This window comes from Haemorhous mexicanus, chromosome 8 (genome assembly GCF_027477595.1).
Source record: "Haemorhous mexicanus isolate bHaeMex1 chromosome 8, bHaeMex1.pri, whole genome shotgun sequence".
NCBI classification, from domain to species: Eukaryota; Metazoa; Chordata; class Aves; order Passeriformes; family Fringillidae; genus Haemorhous; species Haemorhous mexicanus.
The window spans coordinates 11904928-11922161 of NC_082348.1; the positions used below are offsets into that span (position 1 = coordinate 11904928).

Here is a 17234-nt window from a genome sequence, read left to right on the forward strand (position 1 = left end):
ATGGGCTACAGAGAAGCCCTGGCATGCAAAGAGGAGTTTCAGAAGTGTACAGCAGCCTGCTCATGGTGACAATCACAGTGGCTGCAGGGTGTGAGCTGGGGGCTACGCTCTAGTGCCAGTCTCCTGGCACAGATGCCACATGAACCTCTGTTTTGACCTCAGGGAAGCAGCCTGAGCATCAGCATTGTGAAAGCTGCAAGATCTCCTCCCCTGTCTCTCAGAGTGTCTCACTGCTGTTGGAATCTGTATGGGATCAGATGAGACTTATTTTGCCATAGTACATGGACATAGTTAAGGAATCCAGCTAATTCCTTTATCTTTCCTTCAGGCCAAAGAGATGCTCACCCATGGTTTCTGTCCGTCCCCAAGGCAAGTGAGCTGTATCACTGGTTAATATCTCTGTTCTCTTTAAATCACTGCAGATTTCATCAGGACAGGTAGGTAGGATTTTTCTTCTTATGTCAGGGCATCAACAGAGTAAAACTTTTTCTACCTTTGTTGGACTTTTGCTACACCTATCTCTGGTGATGCTCTGAGATCCAGGCAGGGACAGCCCCAGGCCAGGCAGTAGATGGCACCAATGTACAACAGTTACAGTATGCACAAAAACAGTTATAAGGAAAAAAAAAAATCCCACTTTTCTTGCTGCTTACAGCCCTTCTGTTTGATCTTGGCTCAAAAACATCTTTTCTAATGATCATTTTTCTGTAGCAAACCCAGATCCCTGCACCTTCAGGTGCAAGCACAATTCAAGGCTCTCTGTGATCAGTGTTTCTCTTCTTCAATTCACCACTCTTTGAAATCAGCACAAGAATTAGAAAGCAGGATCCCTTCATGTCTATTTCATGCCTGTAGAAAATCATTAACATCCTGTACCACTCTCTTCCCATCTGGTTCATGGTCAGGGTATCCATGCATAGACCCAAATTTCAAGCTGACAACTCTATTTGAATGTGGAGGGAAGTTCTTTGGGAGGGTTGCTGCTGATTCCCCTCCCTCTCTGTACTCTGGACCATAATCTGCTTCCCAGGAGCCATTAGTGAGTTTTCTCCAATGAAGATTTCTGGCTATCACAGGGTCTTTGGACATCAGCAGAACTGTCTCATTCTTGCTCTTATCCAGAAACATGTTCTAGTTTGTTTCACACCGTTTGCTATTGCTCTTAAGTTTCTGACAGTATTTCATGGCCTGTGAGATGGATTTTGATATAGGAGAAAGAGGCACGTATAGACTTTTAAAACCTTCGTGTATGTTAACATGATTGCCTGCAATTTTTGAGGTCTGTCATGATCCAATTGTTTCTTTAGTCCTAATATCTTGGTGCACTGAGGACTGCCTCACACTTAGCTGTACTCACAACTCCAGTTTAGATCTGCAGCAGGATGAGGAACTCTTATCTTCCATGGCTTTGCTTACAAATGTGGAACACAAAGCAATACAGTCCATGGCACTACCTTAAATACCTCCTGAAAAATTATGACAGAGCCATTTGGTGTCTCGACTCCCCTCCTCCCCTCCTGTAGTCACTCAAGGTTCAGATCTAGGCTGCCAAAACTAGCTAAGCATCTCCCAACTCTGTAAAGCCCACGTGAGGCAGAGCATTTGTACTTACAGAGGGGTTTCACCCGAGACCTGCAGGGTCACAGTTTCTCCAGAAACAGAAAGAGCAACACCTCCAGAGCTGCAAGAAACTATGCTGACTACCATATATTTTAAAGTGTATCAAAGTATTATTTCTGTAGAACAGATAATTTTTCTGAAGCTTTAAAATAGTGATAGAAAAAAAAACCACACAAGAAAACCTGGCAAGCTGTCACTGTCCTCCTACAGCTTTTAGCCAGCTCTTCTTTATGATAAACACATTATTGGCCCTATATAATTTTCATATTCCCAGTAATTGTTCAGTTTGGTCTGCCCCCTTCTTTCCTACTTTAATTCCACTCACAAAGGAGTTTGTTTGAAGGAACTTGAAGTTTTAAGATAAGTTTTAGCTATGGTGTTGTGCCCACCTGAGTTCATTGAAAGGTGAGTTCCCTTTGCTTATCTGAGACAGAATAACCTTATTCTAAATAACATGTAGGTACATGAGAGACACTTGAGAGGTGTCTCTTTGGCTCAGGAAGACAAATTATAAAAGACTTCAAGTCTCAGTGGCCTTCCCAATAGTTCTGAAGATCCCGCTCTGTGGGGATTACAGATGGTCCAGTAGGCACTACATAGAAATTTAGGAGACAGAGATTCTCTAGAAGCACTGATTTCTTTCCTGTCCTTGTCAGAATTGCTTAAATCTCTGCAGTCTCCTTTCCTCATCTCCCCTTCTTTTCCTCATCAGGGTGCAGTTACAAGACTGGAAGTAAACAGTCAGATATTTGCTCTGAATTAATAAAATCACATATAGGTCCCTTCATCCCCAGTTCTAAGGACAATAAAGTAAAACATTTGTGAAGAATTACAATCCACTTTGTTCTGAAACAACCTTGAAAGCCAAAGAAGGATTTCACATCAGCATGTAGTTTTACACCAACAGGCACATTTAGAACATTATGACTCATATAAGTATTTCTGGGTCAGAGGAAAAAGGGTTATTTACCTTTTGCTGAAGAGCTACAGGCCTTCAAGTGAGAGGAAAAAGTGAATTGGAACATTGTAGCTGGGTCATCAGGACCAGGTTTCTAAAGTCTCTGCCACAGTATGTGAAAGGCGAGTAAGGAAACAAATATGTTTCTCCTTTACCTTCCTCCCAGCCCTAGACATCTCTAATCACAAACCAGCTCTCAAAACCCAATTTAAACTTTCTCATCTAAAACTTCAAAACTGGACCATGCAAGATGACAAATACAGGATAAATTAATGACACAGCCTGTTGGGGGTGGGGGGGTGGTTCACTGTGACTCATGGGCATTTGTAGGTGAAACTGAGTGGGTGATCTCAGATTAGTAATGCTGATAACTGTTATTTGGCCACTTAATATAGGTGGATACAGTGGACAAGATTTGGAACATACAGTCCTTGGGAAATAGACTGTGCACCATGCTGCAGAAAAGGACAAAACTATAGGAAGCAGAAACAGGTGTAGGTACCTGCTGTAGTAATGCTCTTCACTCTGCCCAAACCCGATGACTGACTTAAGCCTCTGCCATGTGAAGAAAACACACCAAATAGATGCATTACTCACAGCACTATGGTGCTTTCATGTCCCTCAGCCCCACGTATCCCTGGGAAGTGTCCCCCTTCTCTGAAACACTCAGGTCCCAAAACAAAACTTTGCCCTGCTGAGCTAGATCAGCCACTGCCTGGGTGTAGGAGTGATGCTCATCAGGGCTCTGTGTCATCAGGACTTTCTGTACACCAAGGAGCTCTGCTGCAGATCAGCAGAGAGCCAGCAATGCCAGCATTTCAACGTAACAGTTTAAAAAACTCTGCTTTAGTGGACACTGATGATGTTATACTCCTTTCTAGATGTACAGCCTAGAGTGTCATGAGAATGCTGTTCTGTGGTTGTTCAGGGTCAGAAAGGTCCATATTTGAAGATATCTAGAGGTTATATTTCTTGGAAATGCATGACATTTATTGATTCATATATGTGCAAGGGTCTTCCCACCCTGGGTAATTCCTCTCCACCATCTGCTCCCAGCAGACTTGAAGTTACAATTTCTCTTTATGAGAGTTAGAGTTGTTTGAATAGAGGATGCTAAAAGGCCTGAAAGATCATGTTGGGTAGGGAGCATCAGCTAGTTTAGCTTTGTCAGAGGAGGAGGATGAAATAAAGGCAGGCAACTGCTATTCTGGCTCCTGCATATGCTCAGTAGCTAGACCTAGTTAGAAAAATCTACTCTGACGTTCAAGGCAATACATTCTATTTGTCAGCTGATTGGTTTGATGAGCACAGTTAAATCTGCCAGCAATAGATACAGTGTGGTGAGTAACATCCTCCATAGCACAGCAGTGCCATGGCAGAGCACAAAGAACATGGGTGTTCCACCAACATGGAAAGAATTCCTACATCGGGGTCTGTGATTGTGATAATTCTGTCACTAAGGTTCTCTGAGGGATGGTGAGAGATAGATGAATATCTAGAGATGCTTTCCATAAGATTAAAAGAATAAAGCAGAGCACTACAGATCATCCTAGTATTACTGGGAAACCTAGTGTGCTTGCTCTGTGCCAACACAGTAAGATCTCCTAAGGATAATACAACATCCATGTCCTAAAGATGACACAACATCAACATCCAGATTTGCAGGAAGGCAGCCAGGGAATATTGGATCAAATTTGTCTGTGTACCCAGCACTAAATTGTCTGCTGTAATTGATGCTGAAGTTAGAACTTGAGCTTCCTAATGAAGCAGTAGAGCACTGAGTCCCCATTGGTTTTGGTTCCCTAGCAAGCACCATCTTTATTGAAGTTAAAGTAGGAGTTCATTGGAAGCTACATATTTAGGACATGTGAGGTAAGACTTACCATTCAATCAAGTGTCCTGGATCAAGCAAGTTGTGCACTAAATTAGAACTCAAGGATGGTTATAAAATCAGAGGTTAAAACAAATCTGTGTAGTATTCAACCGTGAGACTTGCCATTCACATTTCTACATAGCCCTGTAGAAGTCCACCTTGAGAGTTGTCATTTACTCTGCTATTTTACATATTTTAGGCTATTTTAATTCATGTAACAGTCCTTCCTCTTCTCCAACCATTATTCAGCTCCCATAAAAGCATTATAAATAGACATCCAGGTAGCCTGTATGTATTGGCTCTCCCTTATCCATATGCTTGCTGACCTTTTCAAAGAACCCCAATAAATTGTGATGCCTGAGCAAAAAAGGTTCATTTAGGTTCCTTCCCATCCATTTCTCTGTGCATCAAACACTGGCCAGTTGCTTTAACCTTGTGTCTGAAGCAATATCTACATTTATTCTTGATGCCTTTTTATAATGGTTCTCAGGATGCTGAATTCAAGTACTCTGTGGTCAGAACAGCTCTGACTACTCCCTGATCTATTTCTTCAGCCATACCTCCAAGATATTTAAATTCCCAATAAATTTGCAGATGGTACTTTTTTCACTTCCTTTTCTGAAGCAAATAAGATACTTATACTCATCAGTTGTGGGCAGACAACTTGACATAAAAGGCAGGGTTCAAAGCATGAAATTTTCTGCATTCTAATTGCCAAATTGAAACAAAAATAAAAGATCTTATCTGAGATAAATTACTGTTACATAATTAACACTACTTACATGAAAATATGTTATGTTCTAAAAATGCTAGAGGGTAAAAAAATACAACAACAATGATGAGATGAAGGAAAAAAACCAGTGTACTCCAATTTTCAGGCACGAGTGGGAAGGAACTGCAGAATGCTGGGACAAAGATGTGTAGGACAAATATATCGCCTGCTTGTGTACTGTTACCAAAATACTCACTGAAACACATGGGGCATAAACAACCCTATTTAGAATACAAGATTGCACACATAGTTAAAAAGCTGGGAAAATAACTTGAAAACCTAATGAGCATCAAATGGATACTGTGGAGGAAAATGCCAGAGAAATGGCAGGTGTGAAGGCTACGTAAGATCATCTTCGATGAACAAGTCAAGAGGGTTATGAGTACTTAAGATTTGTATCACTTCTTCAGATTATAGATGATAGCTCTTAACAGGAGGATGCTACTGACGAATTACATTGTCAAAATATTGTTGTTATATAGGCATGAAGGGTAAAATATGTTTAAACACACAGTTTTGGATATAGTGAGATATCTGTTCAGCTCAAAGGAAAAGATGCAGATATTGCTTAAAAAGTGGGATCCTTTCCGCAATCAGAAATGTGCATGCTGGGATAAAACCATTGATGTGAGCTGTGGGCATGACACTTCCAGAAAGACACAGAGCATGAAGAGAACAAGCATGAGAGGTCATGGATTTACAGACCTCTGACCAGGAAAGTAATGTTGACATTACGGTATTCGGAAGAGGCAGAGGATACATAATGGTCTGCAAACATGCAAAAGATTGCTTTGCAGAGAGAAGTCAACATTTGTGTTTAAATGTTTTTAAATTGTGACAAAGATTAGATTGATATCAGAAAAAATTTACTTACTGTGGGGGTAGGGAAGCCTAAGATGACTGATGAATTTCCACAATGGGAGCTTCCCTGCAAGCATGTTAAACAAATACCTGGAGGGGGAAATTCAGGTGTGGTTGATCCTGTTCTGCACCAGCGGACCCCTTTAAGTCCCTCCAGCTGCATCAATGATCTCTGCATTTCTATGAAGTTGTGTACAAGGTTAGATGTTTATGAAAAGATGACGATGACTTAGCTCCCCATATTTTTTCTAAATGAATTCTGTATGTTATAAATACTGATTTTTTAAAAAGGTTAAGAATTTAAAAACAGACATTCCTGTGAAAATTATTAGCTTTAAATCAAAACCAAAATCCCTTATCAAAGTATTTCAAATGAAAACAAATATTCTGATTGAAAAAAAAAAAAAGCTCCAGTTTAGGATTGTTTCCCTGGTAACCAGGAACACTGTCATTCTGTGGACTTGTTCTTCCCATTCTCTCCCGTGTGCCAGGCTTCCAGCTTGCCCAGCATTCCTGTGGCTGGGACTCCTCTGAGGGTTGCTCCCCCCTCTCCCAAACGGTGGATCATGAAACATTATGATATGTGCAGACCAAAGTGGGTGCACAGCTGGAAGAGAACAGGATCAAGAGGAACAACAGAGTTTCAGTGAAGTCACCTAGCAAAATATGTAAGGAGAAATAGTTTTAGTATAACTTTTTATTAAATTAACCTCTTTGGGTTTTAGAGAACAAATATCTGTCTCTTGTCCCCCACAGACAGCTTGAGGACAAATAAGCAATTTATGAGAAGCTCCAGTTGGCAGCTTTCATATTTCTAATACATCACAAGGAATGATCTGATTCTGGGGGTTTTTTACTCCTTTGGTTTCACTCAGATGAAGAGATTTCATTCATTGCAGCCACTGGAAGTGTCAATATTGTGCACTTCCCCTAAAGCAAGATTCAGCCTCTGCCAGGCTGTGCTCAGGGGCTCAGCACTGGGCTCAAAACATGATAAAACAAACCACCCATAAAATGGACATCCCTTCATCCCAAACCAATGGGAAGTCTATCACCCTTTGTTAATAATGTCTGTTCCAGATGAATGATCCCGTGGGACAACAACTTCCCTGTCCTGTGCTCACATTTCAGAGGGGTACTCTAAAAGGAGCAGCTGGTTGACTTCATGGAACAGACAAGCAACTCCAGCAGAGTCCAAAGGGGTATTTTGGGTGATACACTTCAATAACAACTTCCCAGAGTGCTCAGGTGAGAGGCTCTGCCCCACCTAAATACTTGACCTGAAGCTGCTCACTGAGCAGGCTCTCCAGGCTGAATTCTTTGATGGATCAATTTGGAATGTGTTAATGGCATTACTCAGCACAATAAATAAAATGAGACTCACCTTAACGTTTCTTGGAAGGAGCCATGGAGTTTATGACACCCAGTGGGAACAGCAAGAGAGGGTCATCTGGAAGGAACAGGGAAACATGCCGAGTGCTCACAAGGGAAATTTTGAGAAACAGATGGAGAAAATATCAGAATTCTCAGCAGCCCCCAAGGAACAGATGAAAAACTTTTGGGTCAATAAGCCAGAGAGTGAAAGGCTCAGAAACAAGGTTTTTGGTTGAATTATCTGGTCCACATACTGGGAAATGCTAATAATGCACTAGCTCCTCCAGTCTTCATGGGTGCAAAATGTTGAAAAACTTCTGAGTTGAAGCAGTAGGAGAGATATTTCCCATGTTATTTATGGGAAATATTTTTTTTTTTGTTAAGTGGAAAGGAAGGCTTTTTATTCACTGAAGAACCTTACAAGGAATCAGAATTTTCCTTCTTTTGATGATAAAATCAATAGGAGAGGGAATTTTCTAACCTGATCATCAGATCTGTTACTGAAGGCTCAATTGGTGCAGAAACACAACACAATAACAATTTTAGATGGAAGTTCCATTTGTAGCTGTTAAATTACCCAAAGGGTCTTTCACATGAATGCTCCGGACTGAATAGCATGTGCGTATACATTCCAGTCATGGATCCAAAACAAATTAGGAAGCTAATACACACCCTCCACTGGGACTTAATTGACCATTAGTTTCCTAGGTTCTGAAAAATCATGTCATTATATCGAACTTATTTCAACATTGCTCTTTACCCCCATAGGATTTTAGTGCTGCATACATTTTAAAAAAATGCAACCTCCACCACAAAAATACTACTGCCTTTTGAGGGTGAAAGCTTCTGCCCAGCAACACTTCACAACTGGTGTGGACATTTTTACTCAGGAATTGAAAGATACCATATCTCAGTACAATTACGCAGAAGAATGTAGGTCAGACAAACATAATTACCAATTACAGAGTTTAGACGAAGATGTGTCAGTAACAAGCTCACTGCTGGGAAACAGTATAGCTAGTTCTTAATAATAAATTTCCTTTAGACATCAGCCTCTCCCCAAAGATTCACACCAATAAAATGTAGCAGAAATATAACAAAATCCCTTCAAACGTCTGAAGGGAGTTTATCTTTTGGGAAGAAAAACAAAAAAACCCAAGCAGATAAAAACTGAAAGTAATTATAATTTCAGGGCTAACTGTAGCCATTCCAAAACTAGACCTTTCATGAGCAAGTTCTTGGGATTTTAGCAGCGCAGACAGTTGCACACCAGGCAGCCCAGCTTTGTGTTTGAGATTAGCAACAGCCCCCTAGGAGTTTGAAGTCTCTAATAACACTGAACTAAAGTCTCAGTTCAATACTGAGTTGGAAACTGCCAGTCCCAGACTCTGCAGAAATAACCCCAAATATTCTTAGCAGATCATCTTTATTTCCATACCCTTTGGTCTTCTGAAGCCGGTCAGTTATGCTGTGGGGTAAGACTGAATTTGAAGGTGATAAACCTAAGGAAGAGCTAAGCTTTGTGGTTTGTTTGTAACTCTTAGCCTCCCTGTACGCAGGGCTCTGTTTGGAGCACGACTCAGCAATACACTCTTGTCTGGTTTCCTTGGAGCAGGCAACTCTCAAACCACCTCCTGCATTCTGATGGGTGGGGAGCCAGCCCGAGCCACCCATTAGCTGCAAAGCGCACCCCTGATTTTATGGTTCCCTCTGTTCCTCAAGAAACACTTAACCACGTGACTCTCTGAGCCTGAAGATTTTGCAACTGTCACAAGGCTGCACCAGACAGGTACCTCGGTCAGGTATTTGGACTTTCTTTAAACTCCATAAAAATAACAAACGAAAGGGTTGACCTTGTACTGTACGTGCATGAACGCAGGATTTAAACAGATGCAGAAAAGATCAAGAATTTCAAATAGGCCCAGGAGAATGCCATTCTGCAGGAGTATATTAGGGTTCAGTGTAAAATCTCACCACAGAAAAAAGAAATTAAATGAAATAAAAAATAAGTGTAAACCCCAAGAGTACTAGCAAAGATGTTGAACACTCTGCTCCAGTTCCTGTTTTTTGACACTAATCATACATACAAAAATGTGTGTCCACTTCACAGAGCAAATGACAATGCCCTCCTAATTCCAGCAGCTGAATCTCCTTCCTCATTTGAAAGACATTACAGAAATGTAAAACATAGCAATCAGAGATACAGACAGTCAACCCCTGCACATGTGTCTAAGAAGTTTGACACCATAAATAATTGGATTATTTTGGTTTTTACCATGCATCTTTCATTAAGCATCTGTAACTCTCAGTGACTTCCAGATCCCATCTTCATGGCTAGAACAACATCCACTTGGAAGAAACTAAGGGCAATATTTTAGGTAGGTAGGAGGCAGGGTTGAAAACACAGTTAGAAGCATGACACTGTTGCATACTAATAAACAGCCATAGGTAGTGCGATGTTTATACATCATCAAGAGACTGGATTTTACTCTAAATAAGGAAAAATATCCAAGTGACAGAGGCTTTACATGTCCACGAGATGCATTTCTAAAAAAGACATGCTGTGTTTCAAGTATGAGTTATAGGACCAGATGCTGGAACCCGGGTGAAGAATTATAGGCTGCGTTTATGGGAGGTCAGGTCGGGTAACCACAATGGCCTGAAAAATATATTAATCTCATTTGAAAGATGGAATGGAATGCAATCTTTAAGTTAATATAAATACACCATCTGCAGCAGTGAGCCCTGAGGAAGGCATCAGAATATGGAGCAATTTAGGCAGAGAGGAATGAACCAAATGTGAGATAAGGCCAAAATGAAAAGCAAAGCCTGATGTCTGTTATCCTCCGGAGAAGGTGAGGTTCAGGCCTGAATCCAGTGCACATTCCCAGACCTGACCCATGTTTCTGGAGAAATCTTAATGATCTCATTAATCCTGGGTGCAATGCAGTTCACCCAAAAGAGAGTGAGGAAGTGGTGGGACGACAACCTGCACTTACGCATTTACATCAGGAAAAGATACTGCATCTAACATCAACTACTCATTTTGCAACTCATTCTGATTAACAGAGAATGTAGCAGTCATACAGCTGGCAAGTAACATTATCCTAAGAGCTGGTAATTAAAAGTGGACAAAATTAAGACAATTGTAGCTGGTACTTCCCAATGGCTAATATCCTCCAGCTGAGGAAAATTATGAGAAAACAGTGAGTGGGAGGAAGAAATCAGAGAGGAAAACATGAATGGAAATCAGTAGTTCTTTCAGAATAGTCAGTCCATCAGCATCATCAAGGACAGACTGGCTCAACTACTCCACTGGTAAACTGAAAGTGTTTTAAATATTCAACGAATAGGGAAAACAGAGCAACTGTCTGAAGTGAAGAAAAACTTATATTGGAAAATAAAAAGATGGTGAAAAACTAGCCCATGGCAATGCTGAGTAGGATTTTTTGAGGAGTGCTTGAATTGCATACAGTAGAATTGTGAACAACAATACGAAAAGCCAGACTTGTTCAACAAATGTTTCCATTTGGTATTTTGAAAAGTAGTATCTTGATGGTGTTTATATGTGAGCGAGGTTGAATAAGTACTTTCCAGCCCATTAGGAAATAAGCAGGATGTTAAACATCATCCAGTAGAGATAAACATTTTTAAATCAGCAGGCCTGGATAAATAACACCCAGGGGTCCTAAAATATTTGACTGAGGAGAACTCTGGCTTGCTAATGTTAATTTTTAATACATTTTAATATCAGAGGGATTCCAGGTGACTGGAAGCAGGGTAGTAACCTGGGGGAAAAAAAAAAAGAAAGTGAGAGATAGAGATAAAGAGAGAAAAGGGGAGAGAGGGAGAACAGGAAACCAAGTGCAATTACAGGGGAGTTATTGAGCAGCTAACCTCACATCAATCCCACGTAAAAGAGTGGAAAAACTGAGACAGGACTGAACTGCTAAAACATGAAAGAACAAGATTTTAATTACTGCCAGTCAATGTGGGTTTATGGAAAATAGCTCAAATAAAACTGGTTTCATGTTCTGCCTGCAAAAAAAAAAAAGCCAACTGTACAGATGTAGCAGGATTTCTCGAGGCTTTAGACTTAGTGCATGACATACTTACTAGATAAACACTATATAACATGAAGGAAACTTATGTTAAATGGCTAAGACATGGCTATTTAGCATAACTCAAAACCCAGCTGCGTCAATCAGATCATCATCAAATGAGGATTCTTTACTGGCTTTCCACAGGGCTTTGAAGTATACTCGGTGCTATTCAGCGTTTTCACTGATGCTCTGCAAGGGAATATAAAGTCAGCACTGATAGACAGATGGCTGACACAAATATTAGCAGCCTGGTAAATAACGATGAGGAGAAAATACTAATGCTGAGAGTATTTTGGGTCATTTGTTAAAGGGAGCCCATTTGAACGAAATGCAGGCAAGTACAAAGCTGGTCTATAAGGCAGAGAGCAAAATAACCTGATAGGACCCTGGATCCTGTGATTGGATCCTGGAAAGCTGCGATTCTGGAGAATGGTTTGGGAATCACAGTGGGCAAGTAAGACCCCATGAAAGGACTAATTCCAGAAAGTCTATTAAAAAGGACAGGTTGTTCCTATTATCCATATACCCACAAACAAGCAGTTATGTGTTTTTATCTTCTCACAGTGCAACATCTCACAGAAATCTGATCCAGTTTTTACCAACCTCTATAAACAACTGAAATGGCAGGAAAGAACAAGCGTTTAGACTGACCTGATGAATGAAGGAGACACCTGACTGTGAGAGATTTCAAGACCCATCTACTGAGTTTACTGTGAAGAAAAAGATGAGCGATGTCTTGATTACACTGTGTAGTTACTTGCGGAAAAGAACATACTGGATACTAAAGGGTTCTTACATCTGGCAGAGAAAAGCATAATGAGAACCGGTAACTGGAAGTTGAAATCAGAAATTCAAAACGGTCACAATTTTTCAAACAGTGACAGCGATTAACCACTGCAACAAACTTCTAAAGGAAATGATTGATTATCCATTTCCTGATGTATTCATATCAAAATTAGATGCTTTTCCAGAAAATATATTTTAGCCAAAATAAAAGCTAGGCTTAATTCAGATGCAAAGTATTGGGTAACAGCACAAAATATAAAAGTCTATGACATGAGGGAGAGAAAATATGATGACTACATGGTCCTCTCTGAGTGCAGAATCTCTGGATGTCTGCAAGAAAGTCACCTCTAATCTGGTAGAGCAATGCAATCTAGTAGAGGAAAAGATTTTTAAACCAAAATTGAAAGTGAGCTAAGAATTAGTAATAAAGTGACTCTAATTAACTACTGGACATGCTGATGGTACTACAGTTCTAACAACTGTACATCAAGGGTAGATTGTTAAAAATTAATCTTTTGAAACTGAAAAAAAAAAAACCAAAAAAAACCCCAAATCTGAGACAGAGAAATAATTGTTTCTAGTTTTAAGCATTGCAGACTAATTTTCTGGGGAAGTTGTAGAATCCTTGAAGTTTTTAAGATTTCTTTACACAAACACCTTCACTTCCTTGGAGAAAAGGCGGGGGGGAGGGGGGTGGGTCTAAGAAGCAACCTCGTAGTTCTGTACAGCTTCCAGAGGAAGGGAAGCAGAGAGAGAGGTGCTGATCCCTTCTCCCTGAGATCCAGTGATAGGATACATGGGAATGGTTCAAAACTATTCTAAGAGGAGATTTAGACAGGACATCATGAAGCCATTCTCTAGCAAGGGGGAGGTCAAACATTGGAACAGGTTTCCTAGAGAGGTGGTTGATGCCTGTCAGTGTTTAAGGGGTATTTGGACAATGTCCTTAACAGGCTTTAACTTTTGGTCACAGGATCACAGAGTATTCTGAGTTGGGAGGGACCCACAAGGATCAGCTCCAGACTGGTCAGGCAGCTGGACTAGATGGTCATTGTAGGTTCCTTTCAACTGGAATAGTCTATTCTGCTCTATCACACTGATTCTGATTAGGGAGGGATAGGACCAGATTACCTCCTGAGGTCCCACCTACTGCTATCATTTCTGTGCTATGGTTCAAGTAAAAGGCATGGTCAGGATGCTAAAAGTAATGAGGATAGATGGAACCTCTGTTATGCCGGAGCTCTAACAGAATGAAAATTTGAACATTACATTATGTGATGTTACCAATCAGTTACTCTAGAAGGTGCATCAGCCTGCTTTTCGTTATCCCAGTGTCTGAGATCAGAAACTGAGGTTCTGGTTATCTAATACCTATCTCAGTACTTACCTGCCCTGAAGCCCTGTAGCAGTTCAAGTGCTTTTTGAGAAATGGTATTTTTCAGGTCATCTGAGGCCAAACTGGATTATGTTGAACTTGAAAATTCAAAGCACCACGCAAAGGTGGCAGGGGCTAACGTGTCCTCCCCAGCAGGGACACATCTGAGTCAAGATGATTCACAACCAGGCTTGTACAAATAACTAATTTTTCAGTTTGCCAGGTGAACTTGAAGGGAGAAAAAACATTCACACTGCCCTGAAGTGAAGTTCATGTCTGTTTGTTGATGGAAAGAACTATGGGGTAAAAAAAAAGTTATTTTCATCAGTCTGACTAAACTGTTTTGTTTGATTTGAAATTGTTTTGTCTTTGTGGTCTGTTGCATATAAACATAAATTTAAGGAAAATTTTCTTCAAAAGTCCACCCATAACAGAATTTTTGAGTGGTGAACAAATGACTCACCTCCCAAAATTTTTGTGGCTTTGTTCAGACCTCTCTATGTATTTCAGCTTCAACAGATACACTGATGGATCCAGATAGTATCAAAATGGATCAGAGAGTCACAGCCCCTCAAAAACTGGCCAGATACAAGCTGCAATGGGAAAGTCCAGAGAAACTCATTGAAAGGAATTACTCTCTGGAAATTTTCCTAAAAAACAACATTCAGGCTGAGAAAGCTTTGTGCAGCCAGACCTTCTCCTTATGACAACTGGACATGAGTAAAAGAAAATGGAAATTCCCACCTCTTTTTCCTGTCTCTGATACTGTCCATTTAGCAGAAATGGTGTGGTTTTCTGTGTTTCCCCCTGCCCAGTGCTGCAGCTACACAGTCATCAGCACCACAAAGTGTTACCCACCTTTCTCCAGCTCTGTACAGAAAGGGAGCTGAGTTGCTTCACTTCACATGGAAACTCCTCAGCCAAAATACATTATAAAAAAAGGTATTATTTTAAAATGAGACATATCTATATCATTAGTGCTGCAAGATGTGCTTTTCAAACAAATATGTTGAAGAAACAACACCCTCTTGAGCACTAACTTCAGCTCAGCTTGGGATATGGCTGTGCAGAAAGCATGCTCCCAACATTTTGGACAACCAAAGTTCAACACCTTCCCAGGAAATACAAAGCCTCTGAAAATGCAGTACAATCACAGCTGGCTGATACTTATACACACACACACACACACACACACATATATATATAAAAGCTGTTTCCAAATTGTTAGAAAATTCAGAAGACTCGACCTCTTCAATAGGCATATGTTAGGTGGGATAAGGAAACAGATACTTAACTAAATAATTAGAAACTGAGAAGTTCTTTTTCTGTGATTAAAAAACCCTAAGTTTGTGATTTTTTTTTTTTTTTTTTTTTTTTTTTTTTTTTTTTTTGGTTTTGTTTTAGAAACATGTTGATGTCCAGGGAACTTACATCAAGAGCAGAACACAGTTTTGAGTCCACAGACAGGAAGATCTTAGACTTATATTGAAATAAGGTAAACAAAAGGCCTGAAAAATCTTTTTCTGGTTTTGTGAACAGTAATCATTTTACATAGTGAAATAAGTTAATGCAGATATGAAGAGAGAATGATAGCCTAGACTCAGGATGCCCACTTTTAGGCAGCTCTGTTTTAGTTTGTGTTCAATTGTATTCAAACTTGTGCTCAATCCAAAAGGCTAAAGGGTTTAAGTGTGAAGAGATTCCATACAGGAGCTATTTTGACTTACTTGACATTGATTTACTGCTTTGCTGGTGGGTACCCATTGCAGAAGTTAAGATTGCATTGGTCTGTGCACGCAGTGGTGCTGCAGACCTCAGGAGGAGTCTGGGCACTGCCCCCAGCCCTGTCCCTCCATGGAGTGCAGTGCCCAGGGACTGCCTTTTGTTCATGTGCAGGATGGGATATTGCACCCACCATCAAGTTTGACTCTTCAGGAGAAATTCTGGGTTTGCAGCTATCTCCTAGGGTAAAGAATAAAGAATTTGGTTGAGGACATACATAATCTTATCTATCTTCTTTAAATTATTATTATGTATTTGCACAACATTATTTTTTGGTTAGCTAAGTATCATACAAGCCTAAAAAGAAATATAAAAATATTTCCCAAGGCAGTGTGCTGCCACAATGAAAGGTATTAGATCACACACCTGAAATACCCTAACTTTTGCTTTCCACTCGACTGCCGTTGACCAGACCCAGCTTCAGTTTCGTTTCACAGAGCTCAACTGGATTTACAATGCCAAGAAGTAAAAAATAAAAATAATGATAGCACTTCCTTTTTGTGCCTTGAAAATAGACCAACTTTGCCATATATGCCAGGTGCAAATCCCCTGGAAAATGAAGGTGCCATTTTTCCAGCCTACCGCTTCCAGAGCCACATTTGAGGGCTGCACCAGGAGGGGGCAGGAGAAAGCCGTCCTGCCTTCCCACCGAGGGAAACCCTGGCAAAACCGATTGAAAACTTCCCCAAGCTCCAAGTTAGCTTCTGTGCTCCTGGCACCATCCCTCTGTTACACACATCAAATGATATGTGCAGAGCACTCCGAGTGTGGATTATTTGCAGGCAGAGATCCCGCAAATCCGGGTTTGTAATGCATCCCACGGTGTGATGGCCAGGCTCCCTGGCAGCCTCCAGCCTGGTCCAACTTCGCTTCCTCCCCAGTTAGGAGGAATTTTGACACGGAGATAAATGAGTTTTGGCTAATTTTCTCTTACAGCCCTTTGACGTAAAGACCATCTCAGCCTCAGCATTTGTGCAGCGCTTCTAAAGAGCCTCCCCGTGCTCTGAGCAGCAATCAACAACAACCACAGAGCAGCAGATGAGACTGAATGTGGTTTGTACCGCTGAAGGCAGGGCCCGTCAGGGCTGATCAGGCACCTAGTGGGCTGCACAGGGCAGCCCTGCCACACCTGAGTCACTTGTCACCTTCAAGGTGGCTGAGCAGGTCGCAAAGGGTGCAGGGTACAGGCTGTGTCTGGATGTCTGAGTCTCAGTTTTCAGAGAAAACTACTTCAGACACCTACCTTAGGTGGGGGGACTGAGAACTGGATGGTGGGGGAGACACTTATACATTTCAAAACTTCCAGCTTCTGGAAGGGTCAGGGGAAAAAAGTAAAAAACCCCAGTCTTCTCTTGTGGTATTTGGAATTTCTGCTTTCAATCATAGCCAGAAACCAGAGATGTAAAGCCGTATGAGAATTAAATATGTAAGGGGGGAAAAAAAAAGATCAACCAACCTTTGCTGAACAACAAAGAAGACTTGGCTCATGTTGGTTTCCAACTATGGGTGAAGGTTCAAGTCACTTACTTCAAAAATACATTACTCATGAATGAGCTTTATTAAGAAACCTTGTGCTCCTATAACTCTTTCCATGTGAGGTTTTCAAGTACTTTATGGAATTAAGCAAAACAACCCTGGGAGGTAGATTAGTTCTAACATCCCCACATTACAGATGGGAAAACTGAACACTAAGTACATTTGTAGGAGAGCCAGAAATAATATTACCTAAC

General features: G+C 40.8%; 1 protein-coding gene across 1 annotated transcript in view; it reads right to left on the reverse strand.

Annotated features, from left to right (window-relative positions):
- GLI2 (GLI family zinc finger 2) overlaps positions 1-17234 on the reverse strand; it is a 294552-nt gene that overhangs the window by 204701 nt on the left and 72617 nt on the right. The gene's annotated exons all lie outside the window — the stretch shown is intronic.